A 19360-nucleotide genomic window follows, 5' to 3' on the forward strand; every position below is an offset into this window, starting at 1 on the left:
TTTCAAAACAAAGCGCAATATTTATTCAAATGAAAATGTGGAAATACTCTGTGTGGCATAGTGACATTTTTGCCTTGCGAAAGTATCATTGAAAAACTGCTGAAGAGAAGCTTAAATGTCCACTTTCCCTTCTTGCCCGTCTCTTGTGACCTTGCAGCTTATGCGCCTGCCTGTGCAGCAGCTCTTCTGCTATGCTGGTTGGTTGAGAGTTATCTGATTGACAGAGGCTGTCTGTGGTTGAAGATTAGAGCAAGTGGGGATGAGGTGGGAGTGCCTGTGAAAGCTCCACCTATTTTCAGCATAGTAAGGTACAGTTGCCTCTGCCTAGATGATATGACTTTTACAGTAAGGACTGCGGATTATGTAAAGGCTAGAACATGCCTCAACTATAACTTAGATCGTGTGTGGAAAAAAGGTACTAGCTAAATGTTTAGTCTGTTTTCAGTGTAAGTGATTACACATTGATCGGTCAATCATTGCCAATTACTGCTTCATCCCTTGTGAAAGCCCTACTTGAGCTAAGGACCTCCTCTCCCCAGTGACCTGAAAAGCACGCTCGCCCTTTAAACAAAAAAAATATACCACCGGCCATTTAAAGAGAATTTTTTCATTTATTTACATGCCCAACCCCTAGGGGCGTCTGATAGCTGCACAGACAAGGGATTTACTTTGAGTGTGGAAACAAGTTGCGTGCGGTCGTTACATGGAGGAATAGTATGCCCATTCAAAGTTTTTTTTACAGTGCAGCAACAGGTAACATAATCCTGATGAACAGAGGCAGGTAGAAAATCATATAAGTGCTGAACACTGTGAAGCACATTTACAGCTGGGAGTGCAAAACCAAATGTATCACTCTATATATAGAAAGAGTCAACGCATGCAAAATAATGCTCATATGCAGTGCTGAAATCAGGTACCACCATCCCCTCAACAGGCTTGATTTGACAAGGGATTTTGATAAAGGAAGGGATGAGCATGAATGATTTACCCTTTTTGTAATTTTTTTTTTTTTTAGAGTTTTAGGGGCTTGTAGTTGAAAACCCCTCTTCTTGAAGCATGGGCAGCTCCAAATATTTTAAGCATGTTGCGAAAGCGAGGGTGTCATGTTTATCTTCTCCACTAATATCCCAAATTCATTTTATTGACATTCAGAAACAAGAGTATTATTTGTTCTATCATTGTGCGTGTTTATTCGTTTGTCTGGTGGAAGGGTTGACTAGCCATTAGGCACTAAGATGCTTATTTGATATTGGGCTCGTTGATTTTTTGGGTTCATTGCCACAATAGCCTGTTTAAGGTAGTCCTGCATTGGGATGGTGATCCCATAATATCCCTTTCTAACCTTCATATTGTTCATTAGAAATGGTAGGTTCATTGTGTAAGGCTGAGTTCAATAATGCTAGTATTTCCTATAAAATGAAAACGGGCTACTGCCTGCAACAGTAATGGCAACTGTAGTGGGCTACTGGAGGTGACCGCATGAAGCTCTAGAACTTGAGTGGGGTTCTTAGGGAAGGTTAGAGCAATGTAGCCACATAAGTCGCAATACAAATACCATTGGTTAGCTGGTTCTAGATCCTTATCTTCCTCATCTTTCCTATGTGAGAGTTGAGTTGGTCACCTCCATACAAGCCTACTCCATTGCTTCCTAATGCAGTGCAGTCTTCCCAGGCTCCAGATGCGCTAAAGGTCAGGTAATTCTGCTTCTTATAGCAGGTGATGCAGAAGTTTCTTCTCCAGAATGAGAGGACCAAATTACCCTATTACAGGTAGAGTCATAGAAAGTGAATAACTGTATTTGCCCAGTTCACATTGGCGGCCATAAAATAACTGTGTCCTGCTCTCTTACACCATACTACATGATCTGACCCTAAATCTCTACTATGTAAAGATTAACAGGCGTATTGTAGATGTATAATTTGGCTTGATCTTTCAGACATAAAACCTTGGCAAAACCTGGGTCTCTAGCACCAATCATCTAAGCCCTCAATCTATCTTAGTTTAAGCATTTTGCACTTTACAGTTTCTGTGTTAACAGCCTAAAGTCTCTTTTCACTACTGCTCAGGCTTTGTAATTAGCTATGGCTTTCAGTGTCTGGCCTGTTTGGGACATGTATCTTTTAAAAGGCAATGTTTTATTATGTTGTTAGTTATTTACTTGTGTTTAGGCTCATTACAAATTGCTATCTATGTGTATGACCAAGGTTTTGGGGTCGATTCGGTTTAATAAGGATTATTGTCTTTTTTACTTAACAGCCCATGCCTTTTGTATACCTCCTTCATTTACCCCTTGATTTTAAGATGAGATTGTAAAACTTTTTTAATGTGCATTCTTCACATATTTGATATTGTATTTTATTCTTTGTACTGAAAAGTTTTTTTTTATAATCAAGCAATAAAGAAATTTACTTACTTACATTGTTGGTCATTTATGAGTAAACATGGCAATGGCTGCGTAATAACTCACAGAAGCATCAGAATCATTATTGCACTATTTCTTTTCTTCTCCCAAAGCAGTGTTTGTTAAATTTCACAATGATTTTTGTTCAATGGAATGGAAAGAGGTAATGAGTGATCTCCATTAATTCATGTTCAAACTATTACTCAAAATGTATTCTTTCTCAATTTATAGTGGTCATCACGATCCATTTTATCATTCAAAACCTGATTGATCAATGTTCTAAGACAGCAGAAAATACATCATCAACTCATTCAGTAGGCAGAAAAGTCACATTTATTAAATGAACATACTGAGCAATACTTTTGGGGTCTCAACTGAGGCATATATGGTAATTTCCTGTTCAGTCATTGGTAAAGGAACTCAGAAGCATATATGAGGGCTTCTGGAAATGTGCTGGCAGCAAACAAACGTTAATAATATTAGAATCATCCGCATGCCTTCTGACCAACACCCCAATTGTTTGGCTTTAGCTGTATTATCTTCCATCTTGGCTTAAACTTTAGATTAGTGGCTCCTAGAGGTGTCCAGCCAATGACATAATGAAGCAGGCATTGAATGTTCTAATGTTTGTATAGCCTTTCCATGGTAAAGCAAAGTGTTCTGAGGCAGATAATGTCTTCTGAGACAGAGTCCTGGTGTATTGGCCTCAAGAGGTGAGAGGAGGTAGTTACTGGTTTGAGGATAGTTTTGTTCTAGGTAGCACAACATGCATGTTTAAAAAGTTAATTAAAAGGTGTTGATTTTGCTATTAAACCAATTTTTGAAGATTAAGTGAGAATTTTTTCACAAGCATTCTCTGAAGAGGAGATGAAGAATTAATAATTTACTCAAACCTAAGGCTATCTGAAGAACAATGTTGCTGAACCTACACACAGGAAATAGCATTTAGGCCTCTAGTCACTGTGTGGGCAAACTATTCAAATCTACAGTGTGCCACCTTCTATATATTAGGCACCCTGCCTTGTACGTTTAAAATGAAAATTTAGGGTGACATTATGAAATAAAATAGTTTTTTTACATGGCAAAGATACTTTTCCTTGCCATGTGTTACTGTTACTCTTTTGAGATGTCATCAGTGATGTAATAAATTAGGTCATAAGCAGAGCATTGCAGAGGTGTAAGTTATAGTTAGCTCAGGTAACTATAATTGCTGAATTACTATGGTTTGTGTGAGTAAAATCTGAGCCTAACTATAACGTCCCTGTAACCTTTGTTTTTTTCAGTGAATATCTAATTTTTTAAATTCTATTTTCTAATAATAATGTCCCTGTAACCTTTGTCTTTTCAGTGAATTTCTAAGGTTTTTCAATATCTAGTTCCTAACTATAACGTCCCTGTAACCTTTGTTTTTTTAAGTGAACTTCTATGGTTTTTTAACTGGTAGTCAAGTTTGCAGAGTAGTGGAGAAAGGGGGTGGGGCCTCCGACCAGCTCTCAGGAATGCTGCTGTAAGGAACTTACTGGAGGTAGCAGGAGGGTTTCTTGGCCCCCAAATTTCCTCACCATCTAGAGGACTTCATTGCCCAACCAAAAGTGTGCCAGGAGGTGCGTTTGCAAAGTGTTGGAGAAATGGGGCATGGCATCCAAAGTTCTCACAGAAATTGCGCTCTGCGGAACTGACTGGAGAAAACAGGAGGGGCAGTTGGCCCCCAAGGACCCTCTGGATCCAAGAAGAATTAATTGTTTTAAACAACAAATCTTTTTGCCCTGGGGGGGTCACTCTGGGACACCCCCCAAGAGGTCTAGGTGGTCAGGGTCTTCATACCCTGCCCCCTTCCTTTATTTTTTAACTTTTTGTTGTGGGACTCGGCTACAGCTGAGTTCCATGATGGTTGCCAACCCTTCCTGGTTTGAAGTGCTTGCAGCCAATCAGATTTGAGCATGGGACTGTTGGATCCTTAGCGGATCGGAGTCCCTATATAAACACATTTTGATTGCAATTCATATCTCTAAAACTATTAAACAGATTTACATCAAATCACAAAAAGGCACTTCCCTGCAATATGTACCTTTCTGCTAAATTTGGTGTGATTCTGTTCAGCACTTCAGGCTTTAGCCACGTTTAAAGATACTATGGGAATTAACATCTGGAAAACTTATTTTGGGACCCCTGCTTTTTCTCGGAACGCTCTTGACGGATCACCACAAAACATTCAAGATGACAGCTGGAGTGAACATCAAACTAGTTTTGAAAATTTCACGGGTATTCCTCAAACGATTACAAAGTTATTGTCAAATTAAAAAACGCTCTTCCTATAACTACCTACTGGTGACTGCCAGTAGGTAATATGTTTAATTATATACATGCAAAGATTTATTAGCCCTTCCTTGCATCCAGCAGATACTGTAGCTCTCGCACATTAGGTCCTTCCTTAGGAAGCTGGGTTTGGGAAGCTTCTGGGCAGGACCAGAGGCCCTACTTCTGGCTCCAAAGCATCAATAAAATCAGCCTACTGGCAGATGGTACATCAAGAATTCATAGGTCGCAGTAGAGGCACTTTGACCATGGATTTTCTGGAGTTTAAGCTGTCCCCCAGCTATGAGGATACGATTGATGAAATCACTCCCGCTTTGGCCACAAAACTGTTTTTACAATTTAGATACCAGTCCCTCCCCACTATGGTATTCCATGGTAAGTGGACAAATGCAATTCACCAGAGCACAGAATGCCCTGCGTGCAAGGGGCCTAGAGAAGATTTATCTCACGTTTTACTCTTATGTCCCACGTTTGATGCCTAAAAAAGAAAATGGCTTTTACCCTTGTGCAGATCCTTGGGTGTTAGTGACTACTTGGTTGCCACCAGGCTCCTAAGATCTGATAGCTGTAGGCTGATAATGTTTGTGGTTGCAAGATACCTCCAGGCAGCCTTAATTTGGTGGTCCAAGTGCATCTGTGGTATTGATGCTAGAACACCGGAGGAGAAGCTATAAGGGGGGGCTCGGAAGTCTTTTGAATGTAGTGGACAGGCGTTTGAAACATAACAACCCACAATATTCTACTCAAGGTATATCCCACACAGTAGAATCATATCTTTAAAAAAAACTTAGATCATACATACTGCTTTTAGATGTTTTAAAATTAAAATTGTATTCAAAACTTTTTCTATGAATTTTTAATATTTCTCATTTACTTTGTTGCTTGGCAATTTGCACTATACACTTTATTTATTTGGTGTTACTCAGCGTGTATGAGTTCCTCCTACTGATGTTATGTCAGTTTTCCAGAAGGCATAATGGACCAATCTGAAGGTAATTAGGGCTTTCTTTGAGGTTTTTGCTTCTTTTCTGGCACTCTGATTTATTATGCAGATATTTTATTTTATTGGGGGTACTCTATTCGATCTATCAACCACTAGTGCTAAAGGATATAATCTGGACTTGAGCGTAAACTAATCTAGTCAACCGTACTGCAGCAAATTGAGTCTTGCAAATAATTGTGTGTTTTTCTTGTATTTGTTTGTATCTGCCTTGGACCACTCTCAGCAATCCAGCAGTGAGGGGCTTACTGGAGATATCTGGTGGGCTAGTTGGCCCCAGGGACCATCAGGAGGCAAGGGGACTTCATCCCCCAACAAAGAGCATGCCAGGAGGCGTGTTTGCAGAGTGGTGGAGAAAGGGGACATGGCTTCTGTCCACCTCTCAGCAATCCCACTGTGTGGGGCTTACTGGAAGTAAGAGGTAGGCTAGTTGGCCCCTAAGGACCCCCAGCAGTGAAGGGGACTTCAAAGCCCACCCAAGAGCAAGCCAGGGAGCGCATTTGCAGAGTGGTGGGGAAAGGGGGCATGGCCTGTTATGAGAACTTAGCAATCCTGCTGTGTGGTACTTACTGGAGGTAATAGGAGGGGTAGTTGGCCCCCAAGGATGTCATGGGGGCCAACTACCCCTCTTGTTACCACCAGTAAGTCCCACACAGTAGGATTGCTAAAATGTCTTCGGAGGCCACGCCCCCTTTCTCCACCACTCTGCAAACGCGCCTCATGGCAGACTATGGGATGGGGATGAAGTCCACTTTACTCCTGAGGGACCTCCTGAGGCCAAGAAGCCTTCCTAGTACCTCCTGTAAGTCCTACGCAGCGGAATTTCTGAGTGGTGGTCGGAGGCCCAGCACCCTTTCTCTACCACTCTGCAAATGTGACTACTACTTAAAGAAACATCTTTCTGCACTTCAGACTTTTTTTTTTTTAAAACATATTTTATTGCATTTCTTATTTTCATTTGCGTCACTACAATGTGCACAGCTTGCATCATTTATACATCCAATCCTGTATACATGAGTCCTTTGCAGCTCCCCACTACAATCCAGATATATATAACATCTTAATGCGGCTGTTGCATTGTCTAGTAATTAAACTAAAGGACGGTGAACATTCGTGACAGACATATTTCCGCAATATTATTACTAACTTCCCGAAACTCCCCTCTCCCCACCCTCCCCGGTCTCACGCGTACTTCTCCTTTCGGTCATGTATGTGTAAACTTCAGTCTGGGCTTGTCGCCTGGTCGTTTGCATGTGCCTTGATACCTCCTGCGTATACGTTGACGTTAGGGCTTGGTTATTCTTGTATGCGTTAGGTTATAAAACCTATGGCTGTGCTTCAGCTGCAGCTCTGGACTTTAGAACTTCCAATAGAGCATCCCACTCTAATGCTATTGGTACTTTCCGTAACCCTCTAAGCTCTTCCCTATGTAGTGTTGCGCTCTCTGCAGTGCCCCAGCGTATTAGTTCCATGTGCCATGTCAGTACATCTGGGCGCCTCCGTGATTTCCATCTCATTGTAATGTTTCGTATGGCTAATATAAGTGCTAGATCCGTAAATCGGTATTGTACTTTGTAATTGGGCGTTTGTGTATGCAACCCTAGAATGCATTCCTCCACCGTGTTCTTCACCTCCCGTTCTACCGCTACCCCTATTCTATGCCTTATGGTGTCCCAATATACTCGCAGTCTTGGACAGGTCCACAACATGTGAATTCGGTCTGCGCCTTCTAACAAACATCTCGGACAGTGATGTTGTGCACTTCAGACTTAGAGGTAGCTTTAATCCCCTTCCCTATTATGTACTAGGGCCTTAAAGAGGAGGTCATGCCAATCACAGGGATACCCCAATGCATAGTGTTCCCTAGTGTATGTAGGTGTTTTCACTGTATTCTAAGTGTCTTTTAGCATAGCACTGGCTCTAGGCCTGGTTAGTCAGAGTCAGTTACCACCAGTACCTGTCAGCAAAACATTGGGGGCACAGGATGGCTTTGCAACAATGCCTCTTTTTGCACCTCTGTAGGTTCTTTCTGCATATCTCTTGCTTCTATCTGCACTTTTCTTTGTCTTTCTGAACTTCTGTTGCCTCTTTCTGCATATCTCTTGCTTCTTTCTGCACCTTTCTTTGTCTTTCTGGACTTCTGTTACCTCTTTCTGTATTTCTCTTGCTTCTTTCTGCACCTTTCTTCCTCTTTCTGCACATGCCCTACCTCTGTAGGCATAGCTAAAAATTAGCATTTAAAAAACCTTTGAAATTCACTGAAAAACCTTAGGTCTCAGAGACGTTATAGTTAGAAATTAGCATTTAAAAAACCTTTGAAAATTCACTGAAAAACCCGGCAGGTTTCAGGGACATTATAGTTGGCTGGACATTTCATTCATACAAAATCAGAAAAATTCAGCCGTTATAGTTAGTTCAGCTAACTATAAATCATGCCCCCGCAATGCACTGCTGATGACGTCATATATTACATCATTCATGACACGGGCAGTGACATCACTGATGACATCACTGATGACATCTCAAATGACATTTCTGATGAAATCATCCATATGATAATCTGATGCACCTCCTCACACCCTAATATAACCTTTGATACACCCACTCTGAAATACAGACTCCCATTTTCAAAACCATAGGCACACCAATGCCAGTTACTACATACCCACTCACTGATTCCTAGTTCTACACACACATCCACTCATTCACCCATACAGTCACTCATACATGCAGTCGCTCATCAATACAGCACTATCATATGCACTCATTCACCTATACAGACACTCACACACCGCTACTCATCCATAGAGTTACTCACACACCTAGTCAGTCAAGCAAAGAATCAATCACACTCCTAGTTACTCACCTATACAGTTATACACACACCACCTCACTTATTCATACAGATAATAACATATACTCTCTTATACAATCACTGATACAAGCACACACTCATCCATACAGCCACTCTCACAATCACTCACTCAGATATAGTCACTTATATAATCCAACACTCACATATACTGCCTTTTACATATGTAGTTACTCACACATGTACCACTGAGACATCCATTCACTCACCAACATACCTATACACATACTCACCCACCCTTACAGCCCTTCACTGATGCACTCTTGAACCCATACACCCAGTGAATCACCCACTCACACATCTATGCACAGTCACACCCCCCACCCACACAGACACTCAGGAACCCATACAGACACACAAACAACCAATCAATAACCCATAAAGACACTCATGTAGCTACTCACCAACCCATGCAGCGGCTTACACACCAACTGACAGACTGATACAGACATTCACTCAGTTTAGTCACTAACCCATGCATTCAGTAAGACACATTTAATCACTCACTTATACAGTCAGTCACGCACCTACTAAATCATCTATTCAGACACTTATACACACGCTCATTCTTCAATACACCTTGGCATACATATATAAAACATATTTAAACTTTACAGAAACACACAGTCACTGGATGATGTCATCAGTGATGTCATTTGAGTTGTCATCAGTGATGTCATCAGTGATGTCACTGGCCATGTCATGAATGATGTCATATGTGACGTCATCAGCAGTGCATTGCGGGGGCGCAGGTAATAGTTAGCTGAACTTACTTATATCGGACAAATTTCTCTGGTTTTGTACGAGTGAAATGTCCCTGAAACCTGTGTTTTTTTTTCAGTGAATGGCCAATAGGTAGGTATAGTTAGGATCATGATTCCATAGGAAAAGTGTTTTTTGACTTGCCTATATTTTTGGCACAGTTTGATGAATCTTCATAATATTTTCCCCAAAAAGTGTCCTGTGATTCCAGTTGTGCATGGAAGTTTCTGGGTGATCCGTCAAGATGGGGCTGAGAGAAAGGGGAGGTAAAAAAAATGTGTTTCCCATGTTAATTCCCATAGATTCTTTAGACACGCCTGCAGTCCTAACTTCTGGAAGTAATTACACCAAATTTGGCAGAAAGGTAGATTTTGATCTGGAGATCACGCTTTTTTGTTATTTGGTGTAAATACGTTCAGTAGTTTTGGAGATATTAAAGGAAAACCACATTTTTACATCTGCGCTAAGCCAAAGCACAGATTTCATGGTGGGACCTGATTGGCTGCCAACACTGCAACCAGGACATTTTGGCAGCCATCTTGGGACAAATATACGTGATAGCACCCCATTGAAATACATTGTAGTGAATGGCAGTTTTTGAGGGTCACAAAAAGGAGAACATATAAAGGGTGATAACAGATTTAAGTTACAAATTATATCTTTTGTTGATAATACCATACTAATTGTAGGAATTATGGTGTGTTCTAAGGCGATATTGCCTTGTGAAATAGCCTTCTCCTGGGATTTTATGAATTATGTTTGAGAGAAAACTGTTTTCTCATGATTTTTCCATATAGGTTATGGAAGGTGCTCCAGAAGCTAAAATGAGAGCATATTTTCTGTAAATTTACACTATCTCTCTCAGTCATATGAAAATGAAGTCTGTCATTCTCAGTAAATCATGTACTTCCAACAGGAGCAGCCTGTTAGTTGATTACCTTGTGTTCTACTGCATCCACCCCGAGTGTTCTAAAAATCGGATCGAGCACTAACAGTGTCACTTAGGACAAAACTATGGCACACCTAAAGCAATGTTGATTGAATTAAACTGATAAAACTTAAAAGATTTAATTTAGAAAGGAACAAAATGAGGGGGTTCAGTTTGTCATAGAAATTATTGTTAGAGCTGTGGAAAGATAAATGAGGACACAGTTTAAGTGAAATCAAATATCTTCCTCTTCTATTTCATTAAAACATTCTGACATGCAGACCGAAACATGCACTTTCAACACTAGCAGCAGACCACGAGTTAACTCCCTGGTGAGCAGCAGCTTTACTACTGTGTTCTAATGAGCAAATAGTGTGTGAATATTCTGAATTTATGCTAAAAGTTTGGCACATCTGAATGCCATCTTGATAGAATCAAATTAGAAAACTGAAAGCAGTTTCTACTGAGGATACTGCAGAAAATTAGAAAATGAGGGCGTTTCATAACAAATAAGTCTCTCAAGATGACCATCAGAGCAAAAAGAGCCCAAATACAGCCCGAATATCATACAAATGTAGCCCACGTATAGTCCAATGACAGAAGTGTGCAAAACTATTAGGGCCTGATTTAGATTTCAGCAGACAAGTTGCTCCGTCACAAAGGTGACGGATATCCTGTCCACCGAAATATAAATCCCATTACATCCTATGGGATTTATATTTCGGTGGACAGGATATCTGTCACCGTTGTGATGCAGTAACCTATCCATGAAATTTAAATCAAGCCCTAAGTGTTTTGCACACTTCTGTCAGTGGGCTGTACTTGGGCTACATTTGGGTGATATTTTGGCTGTATTCGGGCTCTTTTTGCTCTGATGGTCATCTTGAGAGACTTATTTGGTATGAAACTCCCTAATTTCCTCATTTACTTGACCTGAAGATATTGGATCGTTTTACATGAGCATCAGTTACATTACGCAAGGACACATTCATTTTGGCTTTAGGCTTGGGGTCATTAAGTAATTTGCACAGAATCACAGGAAATCGAGCTGACGCCGAAACTCAAACCTGGTTCCCCAGTTGCAAAGTCTGCAGCTCTGGCCGAAACACTGCATCCTCTTCCTTAAGTGTAACATATAATCAAGTGATTAACTGGAAAAAATACATATAAAGATGGCAAATTATTTAAAAGTGCTCTGTCGATATTTGAGAAGTCAGAGCACTAACCATAATTTCTTTGGAAATAAGACCCTCTTATGGAAGAGGGTGCAGAGGCAACAAGTTGCTCACCCTGGGCAGGCAGGAGGGGCAGCGGCAGCACAATAGACCATGGAGGGTAGGGGAAAGGGTGGAAGGGGCAACAAACCAACTATGCCATACAGGCAAGAGAGTCTGTGACAATATAAAAGACTATTGAGGGCAGAAGGAAGAGGCTGTGGCAGTACAACCATACATGCCAACAGACCAGATGTTTTTGAGCCCAAAAGGGCTTTAATTTATCTGTATCCTGCCTAAAATCTCCTCTTTTTCAATGTAAGTCAAGTGGGAAAATCAATTCCCCAGGCTTTTTTTCAAAACCTCCCTCTTACCAAGGTCAAAATGTTGGCAAGTAAGGTACATTGGATCATGGTGGGGAAGAGGATTGGGGTAGGGACATGGACTCGGATAAAAGAGGGTAGAAGGGAGACCAAACTGACCTTGCATGACAGGTGTCAGGGGTTGCAGCAGAACAATACACCAAACAGGGCAAGCGAAATGGTAACTCAGCACAATGGACTATGGAAAGCTATAGGGAGGGTACAGGGTCAAGCACATGGACACCAGAGAGCAGAGGGGAAAGAGGCAAGGGCAGCCAGCTGACTGTACCAAACAAACAGGAGGGACAGTTGCAGCATAACAGACCTTGAAAGGCAAGAGGTAGGGGGTAGGGGATCAACCAAATAAGGCAGGATGGAGTTGATAGTTGTCTGCACATGGAAAACTGCAGAGGGCAAGGGGGCAGGGAAGGATTAACAAGCTGACCATGGACTGCAGGTAGGATGGGCACGAGAAGCGCAACACACCATGTAGGGCAACGGTGAGACTTTAATGGCATACACCCAAACAACGGAGGGAAAGTGGGAGAGGGTCAGGGGCAGTATGCTGACCACAAAGGGTAGGTGGGAGGGGGTGTTGCAGCACAAAAGACCATGCATGACAAGAGGGAGGGTTAGTGGCAGCACAACAGCCATGGTGGACAGGAGGGTCGGTGAAGGGGTATGCACAAAGGATCATATAGGACAGAAGGCAGGGGTAGAGGCAGGACACTGACAAAAGAGAGTATGTGACTGTCCTTCACAACAGACCACACAGGGCAGGCAGGAGGAGCAGTTGCAGCACAACAGAGCATGGAGGGCAGAAGGGAGTGGAAGCAAAATGAACCATGGAGGACAGGAGGGAGGGGCTAGGGGCATAGAACTTGGAAAGGCAGGGTAGAGGTGGCAGGGACATGTGATATCTTCAAAAAATCAATGGGGGGGAAGAGAAGCAGTGATCCATTCAGCTTCCAATGGTTAGTACAAATATCAAAAAAGGGGGGGGAGAATGGACCACTTGTCCTGTGTAACCAAGGTCTCAGTTAACGTGGGAAGTCATTGTTAAAAAACCCTCATATACGTACACAAGCGATGGGCGGTATATGTTGGTTCTCCACCTTCGTGTACCGTAGTAGCATGATCATTGGGCTTCTTTTGTCAATATGCTGACCTCCCCATGGAGGAAGACCAACTGGTTCTGCAGTAGTGGCCAGAGATAAAAAGAGGGCGTACTCGTGCTCAAAAAATTGTGAAGTTGAAGATAAAATTCCCAGTATCAAATCTCATGTCCTTTATTCTTGAAATTAATGACATGGGAAATTAAAAAGTTATCGTGCATGTAAAAACCTCGTTATTGGTTTAATGCACTGGTGATGGTCTAGTGATGGTCTACATGTTTAAGCCTCGTGGAGACTCTAGAGGCTTTCGTCAGGACCGAAGAGTGTTGGGAGCACCTTCTGGCTCACCAAAAATTGTTATGGGGTGGGTGTTTTGTACTCACCGCCCTTGTGTTCAGGGATCAGACCTGTGGTATCTGTTCCTGTAAAAAGAAATTGTGAACAGTATCACATGCTAACAACAACTTAACTGTTAGAGGTTCTGAATAATCTATGCTCGAACGGTAATCATATATGTTAATCCCCTTAAAAGCTAAATTAGGTGGGGGATAATCGTACGCATTGTTGGCGCCCATATTTCAATAATAACGGACTAATTAAGAGGGGAAGAGGTAGGTGAATGCGTTATATCAAGGTTTCTTAGAGATGTTAATTCATGTTTACAAGTACATAGTTATCGTGCAAAGTCTGTCATATTGTATCGTGGATCTGATGTGTCGCTATATATTTTCTATGTTGTTTGTTGCGACAAATAAAGTTCTGACATGTAATATTCTGCTTTTACAATTATCAATTATAATTACGAGCGCACATTTGTTGCATTAGTAGCGGTATATGCAGAGGTTTCTGATGTTAGGGAGAGTGGGACTGTGGTCGTCTCGATGCTTGAACATCATTACCGTGTTGTGATTCTAGAAGGGTGGCCCGTTCAAGGTAAACAATACGATAGGGGATAATTACCTCTATTGTGGTGAAGAAACGATCCTTCAGGGTACTTGTGAGCTGTGAGGAACCTATTGTTGATGGAGAAGGGAACCGGTTAGTTTCCGTTTACTCACTGTTTGCCGTATTGTCGGACCAGCTTCGGCGTGGCTTACCGGTTACTCGTACAGACTCGCTTGTTCTGACTCTGACGATGATCCCTGGGATGACGCGCGCCCGGTCAGGCTCGCGTTACATAGACCGGTGTTAGTGAGATGGAGGTAGGACTGTCTCGTCCTGCTTGGCAATTTGGTTGGCACCGATTCTAGTATCAATGATAATAGAAAGAACCGGAATAGCTGACATTAGTTCATACTAGTTTTGGAATCAGTGTGAACTAGGTGTATCTTATTAAGAAATAATAATAATTAACAATTCTTATTCAGATCTTAATGTCGCTGACAAACTTGTGAGTTAGAGCTTTGTATTCACAGAACCTTGCGAATAACTCGAGGTTAGGTGTATATCTGGTAATCATTGCGAATAGCTTTTCTTATTCAGATCATTGAGGATGATGATGTTATGGATGTCATTTGTTTAAGGTAAACCAAGGTATGGTATCATTCAATCCCTCTTTGTCTGTCTTAAGGCGATGGACCCAGCGTTGTTCCTTTTCAAATAGTACTCGTTCTGCATTGTGGCCTTTGATCAATAGGGTCTCTAGAATTACCCAATTCAGGTCTTCTGAAATGTGATTTGCTTCAATGAAATGTTTGCTTTTTTACATGAGATGTTGCTACAGTGTTCAATGATAAGTTGCTTGATCTTGCAGCACGTCATCCCTATGTATCTCAGGCCACATGGGAAGACAATCATGTACACCACATGGGTGGTGTTGCAGTTCGTATGGTTGCGTAGCTCCCATTTAAGGTTTTGGGAGAAGTTGTAAAGTCTTGGTCACCTTTGTCAACTTACACACGGAGCAGGAGCCACAAGGGTAATGTCCTATCACAGGGCTCAGGTTCCATGCTGATGTTATGGTTTCTCTTGTGGTCGTGATTCTAGGCCTTGTGTGTACCAAGATGTCTTTGATATTTCTAGTCCTCCTGTTGGCGAATCTCGGTTTAGGCCATTTCAGTGTATTTGATGTTAGTATTTTCCAGTTCTTAGGGACATGTGATAGCCATCTGACCATGCTAGACGGGTGTCAGAAGCAGTGGAGGGGCAGTGGCAGCTCAACAGAACATTCAGAGTGGATAGGAGGGTGGCAGGGTCACGGAATATAGTGATCAGAAAGGTCGGAGCAGGGGCATGCACACAAAGATCAGAGGACGGGGGAAGGAGAGAAGGGGCAGCAAGCTAAGCAAATAGGGTAAGCAGGAGGGCAATGATGGTGCATAGAATTGGGCAACAGAGTGCAGGAGGAGTGGGCAGGGACATCGAGCTAAATGGAGGGCAGTGGCAGCACAGCGGACCATGCATGGCAGTAGCGAGGGGGCTGGTGCATGGGCTCGGACAACAGAATGTTGGGAGGAGGTGGATGGGGCATCAAACTAACTGTTTAGGGCAGGTGGGAAGAACAGTGGCAGAAAAATGGCCGCAAACGGCTGTATGAGGGAGCAGGGTCATGGACCTGGACTATGGATGGCAAGGAGGGGGGCAAGAGCAGCAAGCTTGGGTGGGGGCCGTACAATGCCAGGTCAGGCCCTGCGTTCATTGTGCATTGTGATGGGCATCTTACGTAACATTAAAAAAAAACTTAGATATTCACACAAAAAAACAAAGGTTAGAGGGACGTTTTAGTTAGGAAATAGAATTTTAAAAACTTAGAAATTCACTGAAAAATCCAAAGGTTACAGAGAGGTTATAGTTAGGCTCAGATTTCACTCATACAAAACCAGTGAAATTCAGCAGTTATAGTTACCTGAGCTAACTATAACTTATGCCCCCGCAATGCATTGCTTATGACCTCACATATTACTTTACTCATTTCTCAGGGCATATCATGGTGCTGAGCAGATGATTTTATCTGCTTTGGGCCACCTTAATTGCATGTGACCAGGCGGTTTACTAATTTTGATGCACCGTGGAATTCTGGCATCTGACACTAGGACATAGCTGCTTATAATTATTTTATACTATTTCTTGAACTTAAAAAATAATTATTTTATACCATAGACAGAGTGATCCATCTGTCCCGTTTCCAGTTATATGACTATACGCTGATCGTCTGCATTTGCCTCAGATAGAGTGGCTCCATATGTATGATGACTTCGCACATACCCTGAAGAAGTCCAATGGGTGGTCTACTCTACATGGTACATGATATGTTCAAATCAAACTCTGATTAAATAAACAAGAGGACTTGAAGAATAACTTTGAACACAGACCTTGTAATTTGTTAAATTGTTCATATGGTGGTGCCCCTATTGCTCTTTCATGTCAAACATTGTTAGGTCCAGTTGAGGACCGCACCTTGACAGTGGGTACTTATACTGTGTGCACACGGACTTGTGGTACTTCCCTTTCTTATACCTTTTGGGGATAACAGGTTAGGTGCTAGCTGCTGCAGGGTTTCACTGTCAATTATTACATGGTCTATATATATATATTAGCTAGTGTAGGTCGCCAGTAGGTGGCTATATTTAGGACCTAGTTTCCACAGGAAAAGCGTTTTATGTTTTGCCAATAACTTTAACTTTGTTTGATGAATCCTCGTGAAAGTTTCAAAACTAGTTAAATACTCAATTCAGCTGCTGTCTTGAAATTTTCAGGGTGATCCGTCAAATGGGGGCATAGAAAAAGAGGGGTCCCAAAATGCATTTTCCCTATGTTAATTTCCTTAGGAAATTTAGCCACGACTACTGCCCGAACTGCAGAACTGAACAAATTTGGCAGAAAGGTAGATGTTGGTTCAGTGAAATGCCTTTTTGTGATGTGGTGTAAATCCATTCAGTAGTTGCGGAGACATTTCCAGTTGTATATCTGGGGGAGCAGAGGATCCGTGACCCCTCCCGATCTCGTGCTGAGATCTGGTTGGCTGCCAACACTTCAAACCAGGAAGTGTTGTCAGTCATTTTGTGACTCGTTTGAACCAAGTCACAGGAAGAAACATTAAAAAAAATGAAAAGGGGGCTGGGTAGATACACCCTAACCCCCTAGGACTCTTGGTGGGGGCAGTGCCACAGAGACACCCCAGGGCCAAAAAAGCATTAGAAAAATGTAGTGGGAGTCTGGCTGGATCTGTGACTCCAGCAGAAAATGAAAAAAAGATATTTTGATTATTCCGCCCCCGGTGGGCCAGGTCCCAGGGGCATTTGCATATTACAGGAGGGGGCACATGGGACCCCCTTCCTAGGGCTTACTAATGCCCTGGGCACCACCACCACCCTGTGGCTTCATTTCAAGTAAATGCGGGGAGCATCCCATATGGCCTTATCCACTGCCCTGGGGACCACAACCTCCCTGGGGCTTACATTTTTATAAATGGGTGGCTTTGTACCCCCCACAACTCCGGGGAACACCACCTCCCCAGGGTTTATGTGTGAAGAAAGCAGGGGGCCACCACCTCCCCAGGGCTTTACATTTAACCCCTTCGATGCTCATGACGGAATGGTTCCGTCATGAGCATTGGTGCCCCTGTGCTCATGACAGAACCATTCAAAAAGCCCACTATACGCCAGGGATTTTTTTAAATTATAATTTTTGGTGGGGGCTGCCCAATATGAGCATACCCATGCCCCCTGCCCCCGCAAAAATGACAACCTTTCTGCCCCCCCGGGAGGCAGATGGGGGCATTAGCCCCATCTGCCCCCCAGGGGGGGCAAAAAGCCCACAAGACGCCAGGGATTTTTTTGGGGCACATTTGAATTAGGGTGGGGGCTCCCAAAACGGGCATGCCATGCCCCCACCCCCACAAAAATTACAGCCTTTCTGCCCCCCTGACAGGTACATGGAGCAGTAGCCTCCAATCTGCCCCTGGGGGGGCAAAAGCCCCCTAGACACCAGGGATGTTTTGGGGCAAAATCTAATGAGGGTGGGGGCATTGGCATGCCCGTTTTGGGCAGCCCCCACCCTAATTAAAATTTGCCCAAAAAAATCTCTGGCGTCTAGTAGGCTTTCTGCCCCCCCTGGGGGGCAAAAAGCCCACTAGTCTCTAGGGATTTTTTTAAGGCAAATTTGAGTTAGGGTAGGGGCTGCCCAAAACGGGCATGTCATTGCCGCCACCCCCACATTTACAGTTTTTCTGCCCCCGGGGGGAAAATGGGGGCAGTAGACCCCAATCTGCCCCCCCTGGGAAGCAAAAAGCCCACTAGTAAAATGATGCCTCAGTTGTGCAGGTGGGCCAAAGGCCTGTGGCTAGGAATACCCAAAACATAGGGATTTAAAGTATAGCACAGAGAATTCTAAGCGCTACATTTTGTTAAAAATAAGTTTTTAGCCAATTCTGATTTGGACACCCGCACAAGTGAGGTATCATTTTACTCGGGAGAACAAGGGGAATGCTGGGTGGTAGGACATTTGTGCCAGCACAGTGATCCCATGCAAATATATGTGGAAAATGTGTTTTTTTCAGCTAAGTTTGAGGTTTGCAGGGGATTCTAGGTAAGGAAACGTTGGGGGATCCACGCAAGCCATACCTCATTGGACTCCCCAGGGTGTCTAGTTTTCAGAAAAATGTGGATTTGGTAGGTTTTCCTAGATGGCGGTGAGCCCGGGGCCAAAAAATCAGGTGCCCCCCCCCCCCAAAACCAGGTAGTTTTGTTATAGGTAATTTTGAAGTCTCCACAATACGATTTGGGCCATATCCTGTTTCAGCCACTTTGCCTACCCACACAAGTGAGGTACCATTTTTATCGGGAGACCGGGGGGGACGCTGGGTGGAATGAAATTTGTGGATCAATGGAGATTCTAGAAGTTTCCCACACAGATATTTGAGAAAAAAATGATTTTTTCAGCTAAATTTGAGGTTTGCAGGGGATGGTGGGTAGGAAAATGTTAGGGGACCCACGCAAGCCATACCTCGTGGACTCCCCCAGGTGTCTAGTTTCCAGAAATGTGTGGGTTTGGTAGGTTTCCCTAGATGGTCGCCGAGCCCAGGGCCAAAAACTCATGGAACCCTCCTTGCAAAACCAGGTTGGTTTGTGATAGGTGATTTGGATGTCGCCTCAATAGGTTGTGGGTCATTGCCTGTCACGGTGCCTTGACCCACCCATGCAAGTGAGGTACCAATTTTCTCAGAAGACTTTGGGGAACACGGGATGAGTGGACATTTGTGGATCCACACAGATTCCAGAATGTTTCACCACAGAAATGTGAGGAAAATGTGCTTTTTTTGACAATTTTTTAGGTTTGCAAGGGATTCTTTGTAACAGAACCTGGTGAGAGGCAGTCAAGTCACCCTATCCTATATTTCAATGGGTGTCTATTTTTTTTTAAAAGTATAGGTTTGCCAGGTTTCCCTAGGTG

The 19360-nt window shown here is 42.9% G+C and overlaps 1 protein-coding gene across 2 annotated transcripts in view; it reads left to right on the top strand.

The window, feature by feature from the left end:
• MYO16 (myosin XVI) overlaps positions 1–19360 on the top strand; it is a 2357781-nt gene that overhangs the window by 1434 nt on the left and 2336987 nt on the right. The gene's annotated exons all lie outside the window — the stretch shown is intronic.

This window comes from Triturus cristatus, chromosome 8 (assembly GCF_964204655.1).
Source record: "Triturus cristatus chromosome 8, aTriCri1.1, whole genome shotgun sequence".
Taxonomy (NCBI): domain Eukaryota; kingdom Metazoa; phylum Chordata; class Amphibia; order Caudata; family Salamandridae; genus Triturus; species Triturus cristatus.